The following is a 22,074-nucleotide window of genomic DNA, read 5'->3' on the forward strand; positions in this document are numbered from 1 at the left end:
CGTGAGGCTATGCTATCTCGAGTATCTGTGATCCTGTGGTCAAGGTGGCCACATAGATTTTGGTAGGAAAAGTTATGTGAAAGTGTCATGCAGATGAAGTGTCGGCACCTGTCATTACTCTAGTGGCCCAATGCATAGAAGGAGTTCAATTTAATTGGGCGCACTATCTTTGCGGTGAGTTCCTCACAAACTGTCGTGAGGCACACAAGCTCAGCAAGACCTTCCACTATGTGTGGCTCTTGTTGTCCATTATGATGGTAGCCTGGGAGCTGCCTGAAGACAGTTAATTCCCCTCGGTCACGCCAGACCTGCTAGAAGCAGTGAAGTACGCTTCACTGTGGACAACCAAGGATGCTCAGTGTATCAAGGATAGAAATATCTTTTGGATCTTGATGGAAATGAATATATGCATGCCTATCAACCACAAACCGTGATTGTCGCCTACTATTTTTGACAAACTATAGGAGTACGTGAAGTTCAAGGCAGACTTTCACTGCATATCGATCAGGGCACAGAAGGACCTTGAGTAGAAGTAGCATGACTTGTTTTACTTGGAAACCAATGACACAATCGATGCAGTTTTTTATCGCTGGCCAGCATGGTGGTGCACTGCCTCAGACTCAGCAGTGCGATCAAGCAAGTCTACCTCGCAGCGCAAAAAGGAGGAGGCCAACCTCAAGATGGCATAGCTAGCCAAGAAGAGGAGGAAGGAGGCTGATGATAAGGCCTAAGTAGAGTGCGATGTCGCATAGCAGGCGAAATAGCAGACAGGCGGAGAAGAGCATGGATCTAACAAAGGTCAGAGGTCACCCTTGCCCGAAGCAGAGGAAGAAATAGACGAGAAGATAGAGCAGCATGGAGCGAACCTGCATATGGTGTCATTCTATATCAAGCATCCAAGAGGATAGGAAAAAGTTGGGCCACAGAAAAAGTCCAAGGCCGGTAAGATGTCGCTAGACCCAATCACCCTAACAGAGGGAGATTGGAATGACGTTGGAGATACAGTGAGGGATGTCACCATGGAGGTACTATAGCAATTTGCGCAGTAGCAAAAACAAGCATTGGGGGCCATCCAGATGGGTCTACATGACCTGTAGATCTGTGCATAACATACCAACGTGACATCCACCAACCTCGCCATCAGTACTTCAGAAGACACTGGGATGTTGCACGCGAAGGACTCCCGAGAAATAGTGCTACCAGAGGGAGCACTGACCACAGATATCAAATATGACATTCCCTCTATCAGCTCCCTCAAGGGAGTAGGGCTAAACTTGGCAGCGCTTCCTGGTGAGGCATGGCACTTACTGTAGGATGGGGTGATTGCAGAGATAAGGGCCTGTGAACAACGTACTTTTCAGGTGATCAGTCAATAGAAGATCAATAATGTGCAGATGGCCCAACAACAAGACTCTACCATTGCCACCATGAACGAAGTAAATGACCAAAAGAAGTGCATAGTTCAATTCATAGAGGAAGCATGCCGAATGGTCCTGGAGTTGGCCATTCTTGAGGGAGAACCAATAGAGGTGTGCATTCACAAACTTTCTACGGGGGTGCACGATGCTCACACAGAGTTGGCCAAGGTTTAGCTGGAGTTGAACCTCTAGACTACAAAGTTGGAGTTGAAGGCCTAGCCTTCAAATTTTCCAGAAGTAAAGGAGTAGCACGCAACCGCTATCACAGAGATGATAGTGGCAGAAGATAGTGCAGTAGTAGACTGCACAAGTCTATTTGAACAATCGTTCGAGGTACTGACCAGTCTACAAGAAGAACATAATATACAAAGGCTGGAGACAGAGGCACGAGAACTACAACAGTGCTATGATGAGGTGAAAGGAACAACACGCACTATCACCCTCACACAAATACTTACGAAGTTGTAGGAGGCTGGAGGCCAAAATACTTCTAGTCTACAACCGACTCAGTAGAAGCTTCAAGATGATTGTTTAGGACCAGTGACAAAGTAATTGGTCGAAGAAGTTGTTGGATGGATGAGACTATGTCAGAGTAGTGACTACGAGCTATAGTGAGTTTAGTGAGGTAGAGGACTTTAGAGAGAAGTAGGTGGAAGCGCAGTGCACTGCCGAGGTGGCAGTCATACAGGTCGAGCTGGGACGTCTTCGAGCCATGATCTTCGTGCCCACAGAGTGACTCGAGGGCAAGTCACCATGTTTTTGTTGGGATCCTATTGGGAACGAGTTCACCCAAGAGCAGTTTTGTGGCTAAAAGCCCATGTTTTGGACAATTTTGTAATAAAGTTGTAAAGTCTCCACATTTTGTGGTCGCAGAGCGCGAAGGTGTCAAAAGTCATAAAGGGTTTTCTGCCCTTATTTTGTAAACTGTCAAGTCAGCTGTAAAGATCTACCTATGGTCCGTGGACCATGGGATTGTATAAAAAGCAGCTAATTAAGTAAGCTCTAAGTAGTTAAGTAAGTAGAAAAGTAGAGTTGAGATGGTTTCTACAGAGTGATCTAGCTTGGGGAAGTCTAAGTGTTTTCGGGTCTTAGTGTAGGTAGAGTCTCTACAACTGAGTGCGTAGAGGCCTAAGGTAGAAGTTAGAAGTTGAGTGCATAGACCCCTGTAGCTGTGTGCATAGGGTGGATAGAGTCTGTATTAAAGTGGGGATATCAATAAAGAGAAGTATTCTATAATTACTGTTTATTTATCCTCTATTAATGCATCTGATTATATTACGTTATGATCTGGGTTTATATTACAATTTTTATTTGATGCGTGAATGTATGTGGTTATATTTGTTAATTGAACGCAAGTCAGAATATCAGTTTACGTGATGATAACTGTAATTGGTTGGTAGAATAAGTAAAACACTTGAGATAACTTGGGAACCTATATAATACATCATCATAGGAGCGTGAAAGTACTTCAACCACTAGTTAGGGCTACGCGAAGGTACTAAAGGGCAGGATAGAGGGTAGATCGATAAGCCCTAAGGCTTATCCACCTACGTGAAGGGAGTAGCAGGGGGTATAAACTGACAGCACGACCATTTCAGGGTGCAGAAACTTAGTTCTAGCATCCCCCCATACTGCTTCGGGTGAGACTTTGGTCCGCACTCCGTGGGCTGATGCCAAAAGGGCCAATAGTGTAGGGATTTGTTTGGCTGACTAACGATGAACCTGGGTTAGGGCCCACGAAGCAAAAAATTAAATTTTATTATGGAGTAGTATCTATTAACCTGTGCCCACCATCCATCTATTCCCTATCAACATGAATTATATATTCTCAGAAGATTTTGTCACATGTGCCGCTTGGCCTGTGTCATAAATTTAGTAAATTGCACAGAAGGTGAAACCAAAGCCCTGATTTTTATCACTCTTTCCAAAGATTGGGTACCAAGTGCAATTTTGTAAGAATCCGTAAAGACAACAAGTAGATCAACTTTTGAGAATAGTGAGACTCTAGGCTATACAACTATAGTACAGACAACAATTTGTCAGTTAAGGAATTTTTCCAAAGATCTTACTCTCTGAAGCTCCAAAAAATAGAGTTAGTTCACCTAATACTATGATTTCAAATAAAATAATATATTCATATTGAGTGAAATATTTGAAACGATGTGAATCTTACTCTACATATATCTTACTCTCCAAAACTTGTATATAGTAGTTTTGTCAATACAACTAAAGACTAAGGCAAGTGTCATAGGGCTTACAGTAAAGACTAATCTCATAGCTCTTAATGAAGTCAGTTCATAGGACTTGAACTCTATAGCTACTTAAGACAATATTCACTCCAATGGATACTTTCTTAAAGCTAGCTTGTGGACCAATGCTAGTAAGATGCAATATTGATACAGACGGGCTTGTCTCTTTAGGCTTTCCACTCTCTTTCTTGTTCAAAGAATCTAGACTATGTAATATGGCTAGTCACCTATGGCTTAAGACTACAACAAGAGGTCCATGCTTATTCTCCCGTGCTCTAGGGGTCTATTTTACAGTTACAATGAAATTGAATTAGACTTTTCAAGATATATTAGCTTAGAATTATGTTTTCAACTTTTGTTTGAATTAGAGGCAACTAAGTTGGAATAAATCCTATGTTTTATAGGCAACTAAGTTAGACTAGAGTTGATCAAAACCTTTTTAGTGTGGAATTTTGTTTCCAAATTCTATTTTTATTAGATACAACAAAGTTTGATAAAATGTTTCATATTTCTGTTATCTCAGAGTAAGTTCAGAGGTAGTGAAAGAAAATTGTGTGGCTTCTCTTCAACTGATTCTTCCATAGATATTTATTGCAATTTATCATGACATATTTTTAAAATGACCATTATTATGATAAAGAAGTTGTGATTTTAGAATCACTAACTGCTGTGAAATTATCTATGGATATGTCAATAGTTTAACAGTTTCATGTAGCAAAATCAAGGACAATTGGTTTGGCTTTGAAGATTCTATAATATATGTTGTGGAAGGTGATGTGAGACCTACTAGTCCTACCCAACTTGAGATTCCAAGGTAATAAGCAGATTCCTGCACTTTGTGCTTTTAGAAGTGCTTAAACCTCGTTGGCCTTTTATAACCTCTGGTTTTCGGGTTTTCAATAGAAGCTTTGGGATATTTGTAATCATGCTTGTATATAGAGAAAATGTTTGTTCTCTATTCTAATCTTGACACTCAGAAGGAAATATTAATTGAAGTGTTATACAACAATATTAACTGAATTTTTTATATAAACAATTGGATTAATCCCTTGAGAAAGAATGGTGAAAGGATTATTTTCAATTTCTGGAAAATATTTTCTCCTATCATTACCTCCTTGGACATTTAATCTCATCTTACAAGAACCTCCATTAGGATAATCTCTATATAAAATCTTGGAATTTTGATCCCATGCTTCTGAACTTGTTTTCAAATTTGAAAGTCCTGCATCATGCTTTACTACTAATTTTGGCACTATAGATGTTTCCTCTAGCAGAATTGTGTACATGGATGTTCTCTGGCATTTCTTTTTTGTAAATTTGATCTTCCATAGGTTGCTTCATTAAAGGGAAATAAGGGTATTGGTTCTTGGTGTTCAAGACATTACTTTAATATTGTTTAGCTTAAATTTTCAAGTGATTCTCTGATTATAGAAATGCCAGGGTCATTCATATTTAAAGGAAGTGATATTAGTTCTTTATATTGTTTCCAAGGTTGTTTATATTTCCTATATGATGTTAGTTCCAATGTAATCGCTCATTATGTAAAATAGACCTTAAGGAAAAATCCACTATATCTAGCTTGAGTTGGCCTAATGGTTAAGAGCATGTGTTTCCTCTTAAGTGGTCACAGGTTCAAAACCAGAGGGGGTAGAGTATGTATGCCTTCATTGATTTAGTGGACAAATCATTGTGTGGAGGTGGGTCCCTTGTCCCACAAGTAAGGGGGTCTCATAAACCAATTTGGTGTCTGGCGTGGTTGTGACCTTAAATTCAATAGTCAAAATATCCTCTAGAAATTTTACAATTGTATTTCAAAGGTATGACAGTGCAAGGAAGTTATATCTTTAGTGAGGTGCATGGTCAAGTCATGCTTTCCTTCAACATGTAGAAAATTGTAGACGTTTGGAGGTTTATTTTGGAATACACCATTGTTTTGAGCTAGCCAAATGGAGCAGATCACCTCTGCGACCAAAGTTTTGTCTTATGTTCTAGTTGTAGTCCGTTCATTTATTGCCTCTATGTTATCTCCAATACATTGCTGCATTTTACATAGTCTATGAGTGATATCCCACATCTGAATCAAAATGTGATTTCATGCTTTTGTGTTATTCCCTTAAGAGCACATTTGTTGGGATTTGTCCATCCTCTTCTTCTAAGCATGTATAGGTTGGGATTTCACCCTTGATTTGAGATTTGGGGCCCTAATATTGGTTGTAGATAGTTTTCTTGCATCTAGAGGGTCTAGACGTGTGCTTGAACAACTTATTTGGTGCAAACCTATTCATAAAGATTCATCAATTGATTTTTCATCATCATATAGATCAATTTATATGTTATTTTATATAAATGCACATAATCAATCTTCCTAAAACATGGTTGATCTTTGTGTTCCTTAGACCATTAAATGGCACAAATAATAGTGAGATGTGCTTGAGTGTGGGTTAAGTAATTGCATTGTGGGAGAAATAATATGAATTTACAATGTATATCAAAAGAAGAAAGGTGTAATTAATATGCATTTACAATGTATATCAAAATAATATATGTGCATTGTAGAATGTGTTATCTCAAAATCAGACCCTGATAGGCTGCTGGTCAGGTTGACTCTAAGTAACTATTTCAAACCTACTTTAGGCTGAGGCCTAGCCTCCTCAACCTGAGAGGGCTCTCTCTTGATGGATTAATGATTTTGATTAAAGATAAGATGGCTAACTCTTATAGAACAACTGTGAAAAACATGAATGCTGGAAACACATTAAACAACTATCCATTGGGCTTATGGAGTCAACAACACCTCAATATAACAGTGAACTTAACCTTACATGGAAGTCAGGGCATTCAGCATTTAGACATTCAGAACATCAACTCATATGGGACCACACAGTTTATAAATGTATACAGGAAATCAGAGCACATTCAGTGAATTCTGAGTGATTATACATCTATATCACTGTAAGAATTAAGAAAAAGAACAACATCACATATTCTGAACATGAGAAATCCTTCAGGAATCCTGAGAAGTAAAGTCAAAATTATATTACTGAAAATGAGTCTTACATAAGCCAAATACAAGCTTTGTTATAAAGTTTTCCCACCCTGATTACATTTCTGTTTCAGCTATATATAAAGCTTTTATTCTAACTGATCAAGATTCATCCTCCAGCATGAGGGGAATTCGAAAACTACTTCTAATGACACCTATTAACCCTTTAACTAACTAATAAATACAACAAAGTGTTGACTGGAGTTTTTTTAGAGATCTAAATCAACTATGACTCTAACTCCATATTACATGCATGATGGCTTTAATTAAGATGATTCCTCGTTCTTTGACATCTGGTTCCCTTCTAGTTTAGTTGTGATGGTCTTCAAGGCTCCATGGTTGTCTTCAATGACACATGTCTTCCAATGCCCTGAAAGATAGGAAAATACCCGTGTTTACTGGTCTTTAGTTTTCCCCAAAATATTCGAATGCAAATAAGCATGTCCTTTATCCTTTAATTACCCAAAATGGAGCAGACTGCCACGTCCTTGATGCGTTGTAAGCTTTTTCCCATGTACATGTGTGCAGGCAAAAGTTTCTTGTAAATTGTTTGATATATCCTGAACTGTGGTAAATGTGCTCACTTTACGGAAAAAATTTAAAGTTGGATTTGAATATATATTTTCTCCACCTGTCTTGACCTGGTTGACTGCTGATAGCTTCAGATGATGCCTTGTATGCCTTTTAGATATTTCCCTTTCAAAATTCCCGCTTATAATTCAAAACTGCTTGATTTACATTGAAATCATCACTTTCAGCAGTTTCGTAGCGTGCTACGAAACTGCTGAGTTATTTAAAACAGCTTGTTTTTAACCTGAGACCTTTATTAGCCAAGTGCTTGATTTCCAAAAACTTCTTTAGACTTTCCACAGGTCGAATAGGAATTTATATTTCTTCAGAAAGATAAGATCAAGCCAACTTGTCAAAATTTTGAAACAAAATCTTACTTGAAATGAAAACTTATTTAGTAGGTCCTTTAAGCTGGCTTAGCTGTGCCTTCAAATCTTCAATTTGTTTCTTCATAGCCTTATTCCCAGCTCTCAGTTGCATATTGATCCTTCTGATGTACTTGGCTTCTTTGATTGCTGGTACTATCCAGGTGTGAAATTGTGAATGGCCATCAACCACTAAATTCAGCTGGGCTTCTACCATTGCATTCCCTTCCCATAGAGTTTTATAATACTTTGCGTGTATGACTGCATGTCTTCTAACGGCTTTCTTCAATTTGGCAATCTCATACTTAGCTGATTCTAATTGGCTCTTCAGGGCTGCTATATTACTTTCTTTAGGTGTAATGACCGTTTTGCCTGCGTTTTTCTGTGTCTCTTCCCCTATTTCCTCTGTTCTTGGCAGTACTTCCTGTACTTGCTGGAATCTCCTTGTCATAGGTCTTCTAGGTTTAAAAACGAACTCTACAGCTGGCTCATCAAATTTAAGCCTTTTTGAGGCCTTGGATTTCTTGGTGCTTTCTTGTTCTGACTGTATTAATTCGATTTGAACTGGTAGAGACTGCTCAAATTCAATAGCCTGTAATAAGTCATTTAAACTTGCCTTGGACACTGGACTTTCTTCGACTGCTATAGCTTTAACTTTTTCCTTATTCATCTGGCTTCTTGTTCTTATCCTTGAGACTACTTCAGATGTGCTTGTTTCAGGTACAGTCTTTTTACCATGAGCTTTTTCCTTAGTTGATTGCTGAGGTTGATCTTGGATGACGAGTGGCTTCACTTGTTTTCTTACTTGTGACTTTGGAACTCTTTTAGCTCTTGCTTCTGTTTGGAGCTCAGCTATTGTAAAATCTCTAGCAGGTGGAGGAGTGAGGCCAGTCTGGCTTTTGAAGCCAGCCATAAAAATTGTAGGAATTTACAGGGTAAGTTCCACAGAAAGAATACCAAAAGGACACCGCTCACAACCAGATCTCAAATCAATACACTAGTATTTTTGACGTGGTTAAAACCCTCAGAGTGCAAGGAGGGAAATAGTCCACGGCCTGTCCCAACGTGGGTACTACAGGCAATTTATTAATCAAAGAATGAAAATTTACATAAGCTTCTCTCATGCACGGATTACCCGAACAATGACCCTCCATGCGCTTTAAATAGAACTCACGGACCAATCGGGTGTCAAGCCACGGATCAAGTGTCGGTAATACCGAGGTGAGAGTGAACCGTCGGATCACTACATATCGTGACCATCGGATTGTAAGTTACAAAATGTATAACGGTAAAGAAACACACTTTACCTAACTCTAACCTAACTCTATACTAGACCAAGTTGAACTTAACTATATCCTATGTGTCGGAATATCCTAACATCCCCCCTTAAGAACAACTTGGGATAGGATTGAAGGATTTACAAATATGACATAATAGGAGAAGGAAGGAGGCACTAGAGCCTATCCCCCCTTAGTGACAACTTCCTGAACTCCAAGCATATATCGAAGTTTAGTGAACTTCGCCTCTGTGAGAGCCTTTGTGAAGATGTCTGCAACCTGATCATCTGTTGGACAATATTGCACTTCAAGAACATGGTCATGAATGAGCTTTCTGATGAAGTGCATGTGTAGTTCAATGTGTTTGCTGCGCTGATGCTAGACTGGATATTTGCATAGCTGAATGGCACTTTGATTATCACACCAAACTGTGGTTGGATGCTGCTGCTCAAAGCCAAACTCTGATAGGATCTGACGAAGCCACAAGGCTTCCTTACTAGCTTCCATGGCACCACGATACTCTGCTTCTGCTGACGAAAGAGAAATGGCAGCCTGTTTCTTACAAGCCCATGTAATAGGTCCTGAACCAAGAGTGAAGACATAACCGGCAGTAGACTTTCGATCATCAGGGTCACCAGCCCAATCAAAATCAGTGAAACCAACTAACAAAGGAGCTGCTTTGGCACTGTAATGAATCCCAAACTGTACTGTACCTCGAACATAACAAAGTATTCTTTTAGCTGCTTTCCAATGACTTTCACGGGGGTTTTGTATAAAACGAGCAACAAGGCCAACAGCAAAGGAAAGATCAGGACAAGTATGGGTTAAATACAAGAGTTTTCCGACAAGTTGACGGTATAAGGTAGCATCAACTTTAGGAGAAGTACAAGAGACTGAAAGTTTGACTCCAGACTGAAAGGGAGAAGGGGCTGGTTTACAGTCTTCCATGTGAAAATGACGAAGAATATCACAAGCATACTTGGACTGGGAAAGGAAAATACCCTCTTGGGATTGCAAGACTTGAAGACCGAGAAAATAGTGTAAATGTCCTAAGTCTGTCATTTCAAATTTCTTTTTAAGGCTGGACTTCACATGGTTTATAAGGTTGGGATCACTACCAGTAAGAATAAGATCATCAACATAAAGAACAAGGATGATAAGAGAGTTGCCGACTTTCTTGCTGTAGACAGTATTGTCAGAATGACACCTAGAAAAGCCAGATTCTAAAAGAAAGTTATCCATTTTGGCATACCAAGCCCGAGGAGCTTGCTTGAGGCCATAAAGGGATTTCTTAAGTCGACAAACAAGGCTGGAGTCTGTTTGTATGAAGCCAATGGGTTGTTCCATATAGATTTCTTCCTGCAAGTCCCCATGCAAGAAGGCAGATTTAACATCCATCTGATGGACTTCCCATTTTAAAGAGGCAGCAAGGGAAAGAACAAGGCGGATAGAGTTCATTTTGGCAACAGGGGAGAAGGTTTCAGTGTAGTCAATGCCTTCAACCTGTGAAAAGCCCTTAGCAATGAGACGAGCTTTATGTTTATCAACTTTCCCATCTGGTCCATACTTGGTTCTGTAAACCCATTTACATCTAACAAGTTTGCGTCCCTTTGGTAGAGGAACAAGATCCCATGTATCATTTGTCATTAATGAATGATATTCTTCGTTCATAGCTACTTCCCAATGTGGATGGCCTGAAGCTTCTGTAAAAGTGTCAGGATCATGATTTACTGGAGCTTGAGCCAGTAAAGAAGAGGCTCTTTCAAACTGAGAACGTGTTCGTCGCTGATTTGTAGGATCACCGGCAAGATCACCTGCTGCATCCCGAGTAGCACGGACCCATCTTGGAAGTTGAGCATCCTGAGAAGGTGGGGGAGGATTATCATCCTCGCTTTCATCATCTGAAGAAGAAAGGTTTTCAAAAGTAGAAGAGATAGGAAGAGGTGGCACATCTGCCGGACTAGGCTCGCAGGCCGATTTATTTTCATCAAATTTTACATCTCTTCTAATGATAACATTTTTGGACTTAAATGGAATAAGTCTATAACCTTTTACATCTTCAGAATATCCAACAAAAGTACATTTCTCACTCTTAGGTTCTAAAGCTTTATGCTTTTCATCTGGAATATGGGCCCATGCTTCACTTCCAAACACACGAAAGTGACTTACATCTGGTTTAATGGAACTCCAAGCTTCTTCTGGAGTGATATTCTCTAGAACCTTAGTAGGAGTGCGATTGATTATATAATTTGCACAATTAATTGCTTCGGCCCAAAAACTAAGACTGAGTCCTTTAGATTGCAGCATACAATTAGCCATTTCCTTTAAGGTGCGATTTTTCCTTTCAGCTACACCATTTTGTTGTGGAGTGTATGGAACAGTATGTTGCATTTGAATTCCGTTTTCGGTGCAAAAGTTGATGAATGTGTTTTTAACATATTCTCCACCATTATCAGTTCTTAGCTTAAGAATTTGATGTCCAGATTGTTTTTCAACAAAGGCTTTGAAGGCCAAAAAAGTGTTAAATACTTTGCTCTTGAGTTTTAAGAAGTATACCCAAGTGCGTCTGGAGAAATCATCAATGAAAGTTAAGAAGTACTTGCAGCCAGAGAATGAAGCAACAGGAAGAGGACCACATAAATCACTGTGCACAAGCTGTAAAGGGGCTGAGGCGTGCCAAGAGGCACGTTTGTCAAAACTGTCCCGATGATGTTTTCCGAGTACACATCCGGAACAAACACCATCTCTGCAAGATACCATAGGAAGACCTGTCACCATATTTTCTTTACATAGATGCTGAAGGGAGCGATAGTTTAAGTGACCAAATCGCTCATGCCAAAGTTTGCTCACTTCATCATTATGAGCAACAAATACTGAGGGAAGATTGGATGACCCAAAGTTGTGAAACTTATACAACCTTTTGGAATCATCAGCAAGACCAGTAGCTAGAATCTGTTTAGGATCTTTTAGATCCTTGATTACAACATCATGAGGTGAAAATTCAACAATTTTACCTTCACCTGAGTGAGTTATCTGATAGACAGATAGAAGGTTACAGGATAAGGTTGGAACACATAATACATCATTAAACTGACCATTGTCTAGATGAACAGTTCCAGTCCCTACAACATTAAGAGATCTATCATCACCAATATATATATTTTTGGTGTTACAATCATTTAAAGAAGAAAACATGGCTTGGTTTTTGGCCATGTGACAAGAGGCTCCAGAATCAATGAGCCACTCATTAGAATGAGAAGAAGAAGAAGATACATTTAATGCATAACCAGACTGAGATGATTGACAATGAGATGCAGAAAGTGCCATTCCAGAAGTTGAAGTTGAAGTAGGCTCCACATGGATGTTATGTTTCTTCATTGCGGCTTCCAAGGCTTCCATCTTCTTAAAGCATTTAGATTCTAAGTGGCCATCTCGATTACAAAAGTTACAATGTCTATCAGTCTTCTTCCATTTGTTTTTATTGGTCTTATCATTTTGCTGAAATGATCTTTCATTTTGAGGCTGAGATGGTTTAGGACCATTCTTTTGAGGATATGACTTCTTAGGATTCTTTGAATTTGGTTGCTGCTGGGCGGCTAACGCTTTCGTGGAAGAGTTTCCAAGATTAAGAAGACCAAGGTGTAAGAGTTTTTCTTGTTCTCTTATTAAGGAATCACAAAAGGAGTTAAAGGAAGGGGCCTTGTAGTCTTGTCCTTGAAAAATGAAAGCTTCCCTTGTAGAATGGAAAGTGGAAACAAATACAGAGTAGGCTGGTCCCAACTTAGTAAGGATGGAATAAATAAGGTTACCATCTTCTTTCTTAACTTTAACACCTTCCAAGAGATATCTAAGGGTCTTGAATTTGGACAAGAAATCTTCAATGCAAGAAAAATTATTAGGATCCAAAGTAAGCAGCTCATTTTCAAGTTGATGGGCTCTAATTTCATTTTTAATCCCAAAAACTTTAGCAAGTTTTTCTAATGCTTCATGAGGAGTCTCAAGTCCTGCAATGTGGAATCTAAGATCAGGAGAAATAGACATCCCTATCAAACCACGTGCTTGATCTTGTCTATTTTCCCATTTTTCCGCCTTGTCTTCATCTTTTGGTTTCTTCTCTTGGTTTGTGGCTATTCTGAAGAGACCTTTACTTCTAAGTAAATCTTCCATGTATTTTACCCATTGGAAGTAGTTAGTGCTGTCAAGAATGACTTGGCATGGACTTTCCATTTTAAAAAAAATTGAAGCTGAAGATGCTGAAAGTAAGTGTTCCAATGGATAGATCTCGAAAAAATAGGCGGTTTTAAAAAAAACGGCTCTGAAAAAGGTTTCCGGATGAAGAAGTTATGGCTTTTTGAAAAAAAATTGTTGACGTTGTCGGCAAAGTGCGCGAATGTGCGGGAATGAAAAAATCCGCCCCCACAAAATGGAGACTTGAACCCAAGACCTCTACTCTTTTAAAATACCTTTGAACCAATTGATCTATACAAAAAATTTGAGAGAGAGAGAGAGAGAGAGGGGGGGGGGGGGGGGGCCTTGGTTTGCGTGCTTGCCTTGAGAAAGCTCTTTTTCCCTACAAAACACAAAACACAAAACCCAACACAAATATGCAAAGAAAAACGAACCTTGCGGCTCGAAGTTAGCTTTAGCCAAAAAACTAGAAATTTAAAAAAAAATCTCAAAGTTAGCTTTAGCCGAAAAACTAAATATTTTTCTCAATGTTTCTGATTTTCCGAGATCACACTAAGGTGCAGGGAAAAGAGCATACGCATGAGAAAAATCCTTCCTTTTTGTTTCTGATTTGCCCAGATCGCACAGAGTCGCAGGGCAAAGAGCATACGCAGAAATGAAAGGTATAGATCCGGTTAAAAAAAAAGGCTAAATAAACTGAGACCGAAATAAGCAGAGAGAAAATAATAGTAAACTGCAAAAGAAACACTGTATACCTCCCGATCTGAAAAATGACGCAGCTAGGGCTACCGGAAACCTTTTCGCGTGAAATGAAAGGGGTTCCTCACTGGAACAGATGCTCCGAACGCAACAGAGCAGTCCTCTCGGCCCGAAAGCAGTCAGAAACAGCAGATCTAGGAAACGACAGCCGCATGCAGTTCTACCGGCTTCAGATTTGGATCACCAACGGACGCGGCCCTCAAATAGCTCCGATACCATGTAGGAATTTACAGGGTAAGTTCCACAGAAAGAATACCAAAAGGACACCGCTCATAACCAGATCTCAAATCAATACACCAGTATTTTTGACGTGGTTAAAACCCTCAGAGTGCAAGGAGGGAAACAGTCCACGGCCTGTCCCAACGTGGGTACTACAGGCAATTTATTAATCAAAGAATGAAAATTTACATAAGCTTCTCTCATGCACGGATTACCCGAACAATGACCCTCCATGCGCTTTAAATAGAACTCATGGACCAATCGGGTGTCAAGCCACGGATCAAGTGTCGGTAATACCGAGGTGAGAGTGAACCGTCGGATCACTACATATCGTGACCGTCGGATTGTAAATTACAAAATGTACAACGGTAAAGAAACACACTTTACCTAACTCTAACCTAACTCTATACTAGACCAAGTTGAACTTAACTATATCCTATGTGTCGGAATATCCTAACAAAAATGAATGAATTCCAATCTCTGTCTATCTTTTGGAGTCCATCTAAAACCAGTAGTTTGATCAAACCATGATGAAACAAAGAGGTTTCACAATCCTCTTTCCTCAGCTGTACCTTATCACACATCTTACTCAAACTACGGAACAGATAAAAAGGTAAGACTATGGAGACCTTCCCGGTGAAATGCAAAAGGAGTTTAAAATGGTAAGAGTAAACATTTTTATACCTTCCTTCACAAGTCAGATATTTCTGTATGCAGGTGAGTAAGTGAGCATAATATTCTTTGACATAATTCCTGGGCACTGCCTTACTTAAATCTTCATTTACAAATTCATCCTTCAAAAACTCCTTACAAGGATTCATGTCAAATTTGAAGTTTTTAAACCATTCCTCTTGTCCTCGTGGGATCTCTGTCACAGTAGATATCACTTCTGGCAAAACCTGCAATTCTAACATGGCTACTTTTGAATTCAAGCCTGTGTAGTTAAGTGCAAATTCTTTAGTTACCTGTGCATGTCCTCCTTGTAACTTTTTGCAAAACTTCCAGCACCCAGCCTTTTTAAATGCTTTCTTCACCTCTTCATTTCTCAGCGTTATATCCAGGCCTTCAGGCTCAGTCCTTAGACATTTTCCGGATTTGTGCTCTTTTTTCTCCATTGATTCTTCCAAATCCTCGCAAACAATAACTACCAGCTCCGGTTGGAATTGTGTTTCAGCTTCTATTTGAATTCAGCCTCACTTGATTATCAGCCTCGCTTGAATTTTAAATTTTTTCATTTAAAATCTTTCAATATGTAATCTTGCAGATTTGTCATTCATGCAAGACTTATGGCCATCATTAAGATTTATGCACGGTTGTCTTTCTTGGGAATGATAATTCGTGCGTATCAACAGATCTAGTGGTGGTGATAGTGGCAATGAGTGGTAAAATGTGATAAGAGAGGTACATGAGCTGACATGAGAAGACACGTCCTATGACTCACCTAATGGACTTGACATTTCGGGAAAGACTCGCTGCAAAATGTACGAATCCATGATTTCGCAGCGTTGTTAGTTTTAAATTTTAATGATGCGCTGCGAAACTGCCTAATCATGATGCACTGCGAAACTGCCTAATTATGATTGCGCTGCGAAATTGCAAAAAGGCACGGTGACTGACATAAGATAACAAGTGGTTATAGAACAATGGTAGATGGAGGGGAACCAATGGGAGCTGAGAATAACTTGACTCAAAAACTCTTCAAAACTCCAGATTCTAAGGGAAAAAATTAAAACAAAATTAAACTAGCACTGACCTTTGTCATCGGGCTAGGATAAAAAGTTACATGTATCAATTTTAGTTCTAAGTGATAACAGAATGCATGTGGGGTAATAAGAGAGGCATCATGTCACTCTAGCAGGGATATAAAAATAAAATGGTATAAAAAATGTGAATAAAAAAGTGGATATATACAATATTTAGTGAAAATAAGGGTTTTATAAATTGGGAAGGTGTATTGGATTTATATTGGTAGGGGGTTAAATAATGTGATTTTTAAAGGTAGTTTCCAATATGCAGTCAAATTAAGGGTATTGTGTAGTATGCCACAAGCACATGTGCTATGTCAAAGGTTCAGTGAGTGAAGCCCACGTGACAACACCACTCGTACAAACATGCACACAACACCATATGTACATAGCACCATGCCTACAACATGCACACAACACCATATGTACATATCACTGCAAATAAAAGATGTACATACCACCCTATGTACACAAACTTACATATCCAACATGCGCATAACACCATATACACACAACACTATCAGTACCACCCTGTACATAACATTGCATAAAAAATAGGTACACACAATATATATACAACAACAATGCATACACACAACATCACAGATGCCACATGTAGAAAATATACAACATATGCGTAAGAGTAGTACCACACATACAAACCACACTCTCTACCATGAAACCTTGCTTCTAATGTCTCTTCGCCATCCATGGTTATCCTAGCATGTCACAGAGCACATTGTGTTCATTTCAATGATGTATCCTTCAGTGTTACCTATCATAACATAAACATAGGCATAATACAAGCATACAATATCAATTTATATACACATGATAGTGACCTCATATATTTGTCATGACTACTCTGCGCACTTGGTTCCTCATAGCCAGGAACCTCTTCATTTCGTTCACTTGCGTAAGCAATCATTATTCCATAAGAATGATTCTCAATGACGCTGTCAGAGAAAAAAATACATACATACATATAAATATTAGCATTAAACAATCATGATCCTGTTCGGCAATGACATACATACATATACATAAAAACATTATTCTAAAAACAATCAGGATTCATGATGACCCTATCAGACAAAAACGTACATATGTACGTATATGCATATAAACATCAACATAATCATGATCATAACATAATTACCAGATACCATAAAGTCTAGGTTAAGAGAACTTCCTTATTTTTACATATCATGCACAAAATTAAGAACCACGATTCCCAACTTAGCCAAGGCATATGACACCTCAAACCCATTCACCTTACCTTTCTTGATTACCTTTCTCATGTATGTACTTCCACTGTCCATTTACCAAAATGGATCCAACCAGTCCAACTGAATGTCATAGTCTTACCTTCCGCTGTTCTTACTCATGCACTGACTTCATCTAAGTCTTACATTACCTATTGGGTACCACACAGCTCTCCCCGAGCTCCATTAACTTTCTGCTTTCCCCACCAAGTCCCAAGACTAAAAAATTTCAAAGGAAAGCATAAGAAACAAACAGGATGAAGACCATGAAAACCAATAACAATAGGACACCACAACAAAGTGGCAAGTACTTTCACCTTACATAAACAAAACCGAAAATCAAGCTCAACAAATCACAAAATACCAAAAGAACAAGATTAGAAACAAGCACCATGACTCACTCCCCATGGTTTCCAATGAAATCTCAACCTAGGCATTCTTTAAGATTTCATGACAGCCTCTTTGCCATGCAATCCCATGCACCATATTTCCATGAACGCATAACTGTCAGCGCATAATAAATATAACAATATACTAGTTGTCTTACCTTTTTGTGCCAAGCATGTTTTTTGCAACTAAACACATCCATGCCATCTCTTAAGGGACTCAAATTCTTTTGATGAATCTATCCATAACTAGAATTAGTTGTTACACCTATCAAATACATATTTATGAATACATATCCACATAATGTCAAACAAAATCAAGGTTAAGAATATTTCCTATGTGAAAAGCACTCGTTCATTTGGAATTAGGGTTTCGAAACATAGCCAAAGGAATTCTTTCCCAACTCCTTTCATCTACCTTTTTACCTTGTTTCAATTGAGTTTTACTATGTACCATCACATCACACAGCTGTTAATTATATAAACACATCAACTATTACCTTATCATGATAATACCAAGCACGTTTCCTATAACTCTTCACACATGTCAACCACACATTCCAAATATCAATACAATCATATCTATCAATTTGAAATCAACCTTTACCAAGACTAATAATCATGTCATAATCCATAGTCAACTCATTGTCATTAGGCATAATTCTACAACTATCACCTACTACACTCAAGTTGGTGAGCGCCAGTATTGTAGCAGGAATGCTGCAACTCCTGAGCTGCCAACTTTACTTTTATCAACCCAATGGTTCATAACAAACTTGGAAGCGTCGATACTATGTGCACAAGTACTAGTTCTCACTACAGGTTGTCACTTGGTCAACCTGTGTAAGATCACTAGGAGCTGAAGCCAACTTCTATAGATTTTAGAAGAAGCTCTATGCTATTCTAACCCTAGTGAACCCTAGTGAACATGATAATTCTACTTTTGCCAAAAAGACTATGAAAACCATAAAATGAATGCCATTACATACTCAAGGAAGTAAACAACATCTAACCATGCTATTTCTGGAAGCAAATAAGCAAAAAAACATATTTTTGGATTTTTGTGTGTTTTTATGTGAATTTAACATGCATTTAATTTATTGTGTGTGAGTGTGGCAGCGAATAGGTGGCGCTAGAGGGCGGTTTTGGAGCTTGGGAGAATTTAGGATGGTGTGGATACATTATAGGTCTTAGGTGGCCTTCTAGAAGCTTTTCTCACACTCATCCTTCAAAATGAAGGCTACAGGAAAAACTATAGGAGGACACTGGAAAATTACAGGAGGAAAATAGGGAAACTACAAGAGGCCTACCGGAGGAGGCCGAGAGAAATTTTCGCTATTCTAAGGGTGTGAGAGTGGGTGAAAATGGTGGATGAAGGTTGGAATGATGTGTTAGGGTGCCTAAGGTGTACCATGCATCACCAGGAGAGAGAAAGATGATTGGTTTTGCTCAAGGAGAGAGGAGGAAGTCTATGAAAAATGAAGGAAACTAGGGCAGAATTGAGATGAGGTTTGGGAAACCTATAGGGCATGGATCAGATGGAGGGTGTGATTGCTGGTAACCTGGCCTACTACTGGAAGATATCTATTGCATATAAACTGATAGTCAACCAAGAAAATCAAGCAACCAATGAAATGAGTACATCCTAGGAAAACAAAGTTTTGCATTTAAAATGGCCTAAACTATGATGCATAGAAGGAAATGTTGGGAAATGATGTAAGAAAGGAAAGCATGGGAGAGGAATATTGTAAATCAGGAAGTGAACATGATAAAGAAGATCTACAATAAAGAAAAACTAGACTATCAACCTACTAGAGAGCTGCAAACACTAGAAGTCCTAGGAATGAGGAAAATTTGCGTTTTTGGGGCAGCAAGAGAGTCTTTGCCTCAAATCATGGTCCCAAAGGGAGGAAGAGAGGCCAAGGAACTATTGTTATCCTTTTGAATCTTCTTTGATCACTTCTTAACCTACTACAGAAAGCACAAATAGAAGCAAACTACTAAATCATCAAGAGCAACCTATTCTTAACCATGAAAGAAATACATCTAACAACAACTAATCTACAAACTGAAGTAAAGCATACAAAGAAAAGTAAAGAGGAGCTTGGCTACTTGGATTGGGCCCTAAACCAAGAGCTTCAGCCCTCTAAGGTAACTCAATGCTAGATAAAAAAGGATTCCATCTTCATTATAAAAAAATAGCAAGATTACATAAAATTGTCATAAAAATACTAAGCTCGAAATTTGAGCAGAGTTTACATAGGAAAAAAGTCATCCCTAGTGAGGCCCTAGGCCTCTCTACTTATACATCTGAAGCTACCAACATCTTCCTTAAAATCAAGGAGGCTTGGCTCCCAAAACTCAAGATAACTCTTGATCATGTCCGTTGCCTTCTAGTGCATGATTTAGCTGCTTGTACTCTGAGCTAAATCAAGGGGAATTCAAAGTGAGGAGCAATAAATGAGGGAGATTCCCTCCTATAAGTCCTCCCCTCTGTCTACTTCGAGTTATTGTTGTAGTTTGACCATTAAATGCTTGACTTTGACCTCAAAATCCATCAATAATCTGCATTAAATACATGTTAGACCACATTGTTGGGTTGTGTTATATTCTTTCCACGTAGTTATGTTGGGTTGTGTTATATTATTTCCACGTAGTTAACAGGGGGTTTGAAGGGCACCCATAACCCCACTTTATGGGGTCCACGACAGAACCCCGAAAATTTTTGGTTTTGGACCCTATCTTAGGTTGGGCAGGCCTACCTATGGTTTTGTGCATGATTTTTGCACATGTTTTTTGGACACGATGGTTTTCGGTCCATGGTATTGGATGTGATGGTTTTCAGTCCATGGTATTGGACACGATGGTTTTTGGTCCATGGTATTGGATGCTTCGGCATGTATAAATATGTATTGTAACATTGAAAGGAACATAATGAAAAATCAAGCTGGTAGTCCCGGTTTTTGGATCCAAGGGAAAATTTCTGTGTATATTTGCTTTATGTGTTATGATCTTGCATTGTTTATTTTCTGTGTTTCAGAATTTGTATGCAGGTAATTTCTGTACAGGGTTAAAACTAACATTTGGTATCAGAGTTATTTTGGATTCAAGGGGACGCCTTTGTTGCTGAGGGGTTTCGCTCGGGCCTGTGGTAAACCCTGTTCAGTGGGAGATCTGTGAGATCAATTTCGGTGGTGAAAGAAGATGGCGAGCAGTGGAAAGATAGAGTCTCTATAAATTTAATGGTCAAAGTTTTGAGTTGTGGAAACTCAAGATGGAGGATCTGTTGGTGGATAAAGACTAGTGGATCGTGGTAGATCTGGGTACTAAACCAACGGGAGTGTCCAATGAACAATGGAAGAAGTTGGATCAGAAGGCAAAGAGCACAATACAATTATGTGTCTTAGATTCAATATTGCTAAATGTATCAGGGGAAGATACGGCAAAGGCTTTGTGGGACAAGTTAGGGACTTTGTACCAATCTAAGTCTCTAGTGAATAAACTATTCTTGCCGAAAAAGTTGTATAACCTGAGGATGAAAGATAGAGACTCGATGATAGAGCATTTGAATGCATTTAATATTGTGGTAAGTCAGTTAGCATCTATTGATATTAAAATTTTAGATGAAGATAAGTGCATCAATTTGTTGTGTTCTCTACCAGATTCGTGGGATAGTCTGGTTATTCAATAGGTAGCAATGCAACTACCTTAAATTTTGATGAAATAGCCTCATCCTTGCTGACGGAGGAGATGAGACAGAAAAATATGGAGAGCCAAAATGGTGATGCCTTGTTTGTATGCAGGCGGACCCATAACAGAAATAAAAATAAGTCATCGAGTGGGAGATCTAAATCTAAAGGGAGATCTAAATATCTAGGAAAACCTGTAAAGGTGGTGTGCTAGAAATGTGGAAAGGAAGGGCACTACAAAAGGGACTGTAAATCTAAAGCTCCTGAAAAAGGAAAGGGATCTGATGAGGCTCCTTTTGTAGAGTTGAAAACCACCTCAGATGAAGGTGGGGATGTGTACTTGGCTTCTTCAAGTACACATGTAGATCATGAGGCATGGTTGATTGACTCAGGTGCATCCTTTCACTTCACTCCCCATAGAGAGTGGTTCTGCGAGTATGAGAAATATGATGGTGGTGATTTATTCTTGGGGGATGACAAGAAGGCTAGAATCGTTGGTCGTGGAAAAGTAAAGTTGAAGTTGCAAGGTGGAAGGGTTAGAATGCTTCCAGGTGTTCTACCTATTCCTGCATTAGCCAAAAATCTTGATTTCTGTTAGCAAGTTGGATGATGCAGGTGTAAAAATAGTGTTTGAGAAGGGTACCTGCAAGATGGCTCGGGGAGCACTGGTATTGATGTGGGGAGTTTGGATTGGAACTTTGTACAAGCTGCAAGGTAGCACTGTTATTGATGGGTGCAATAGTTCTGTGGTTCCTGAAAGTGGAGCAAAATATCTAGTGGTCTCTGGAGAGAAGACCATGTTGTGGCATCAAAGGCTTGGACATATTGGAGAAAAGGGCCTTCGAATACTTCATGGTAAAGGTATGGTAGAAGGTATGAGTAATAGCTCTCTGGATTTTGA

This window comes from Pinus tabuliformis, chromosome 5_1 (genome assembly GCF_031772625.1).
Source record: "Pinus tabuliformis cultivar Carrire ecotype Pingquan chromosome 5_1, CPIR1, whole genome shotgun sequence".
In the NCBI taxonomy this organism is placed as follows: Eukaryota; Viridiplantae; Streptophyta; class Pinopsida; order Pinales; family Pinaceae; genus Pinus; species Pinus tabuliformis.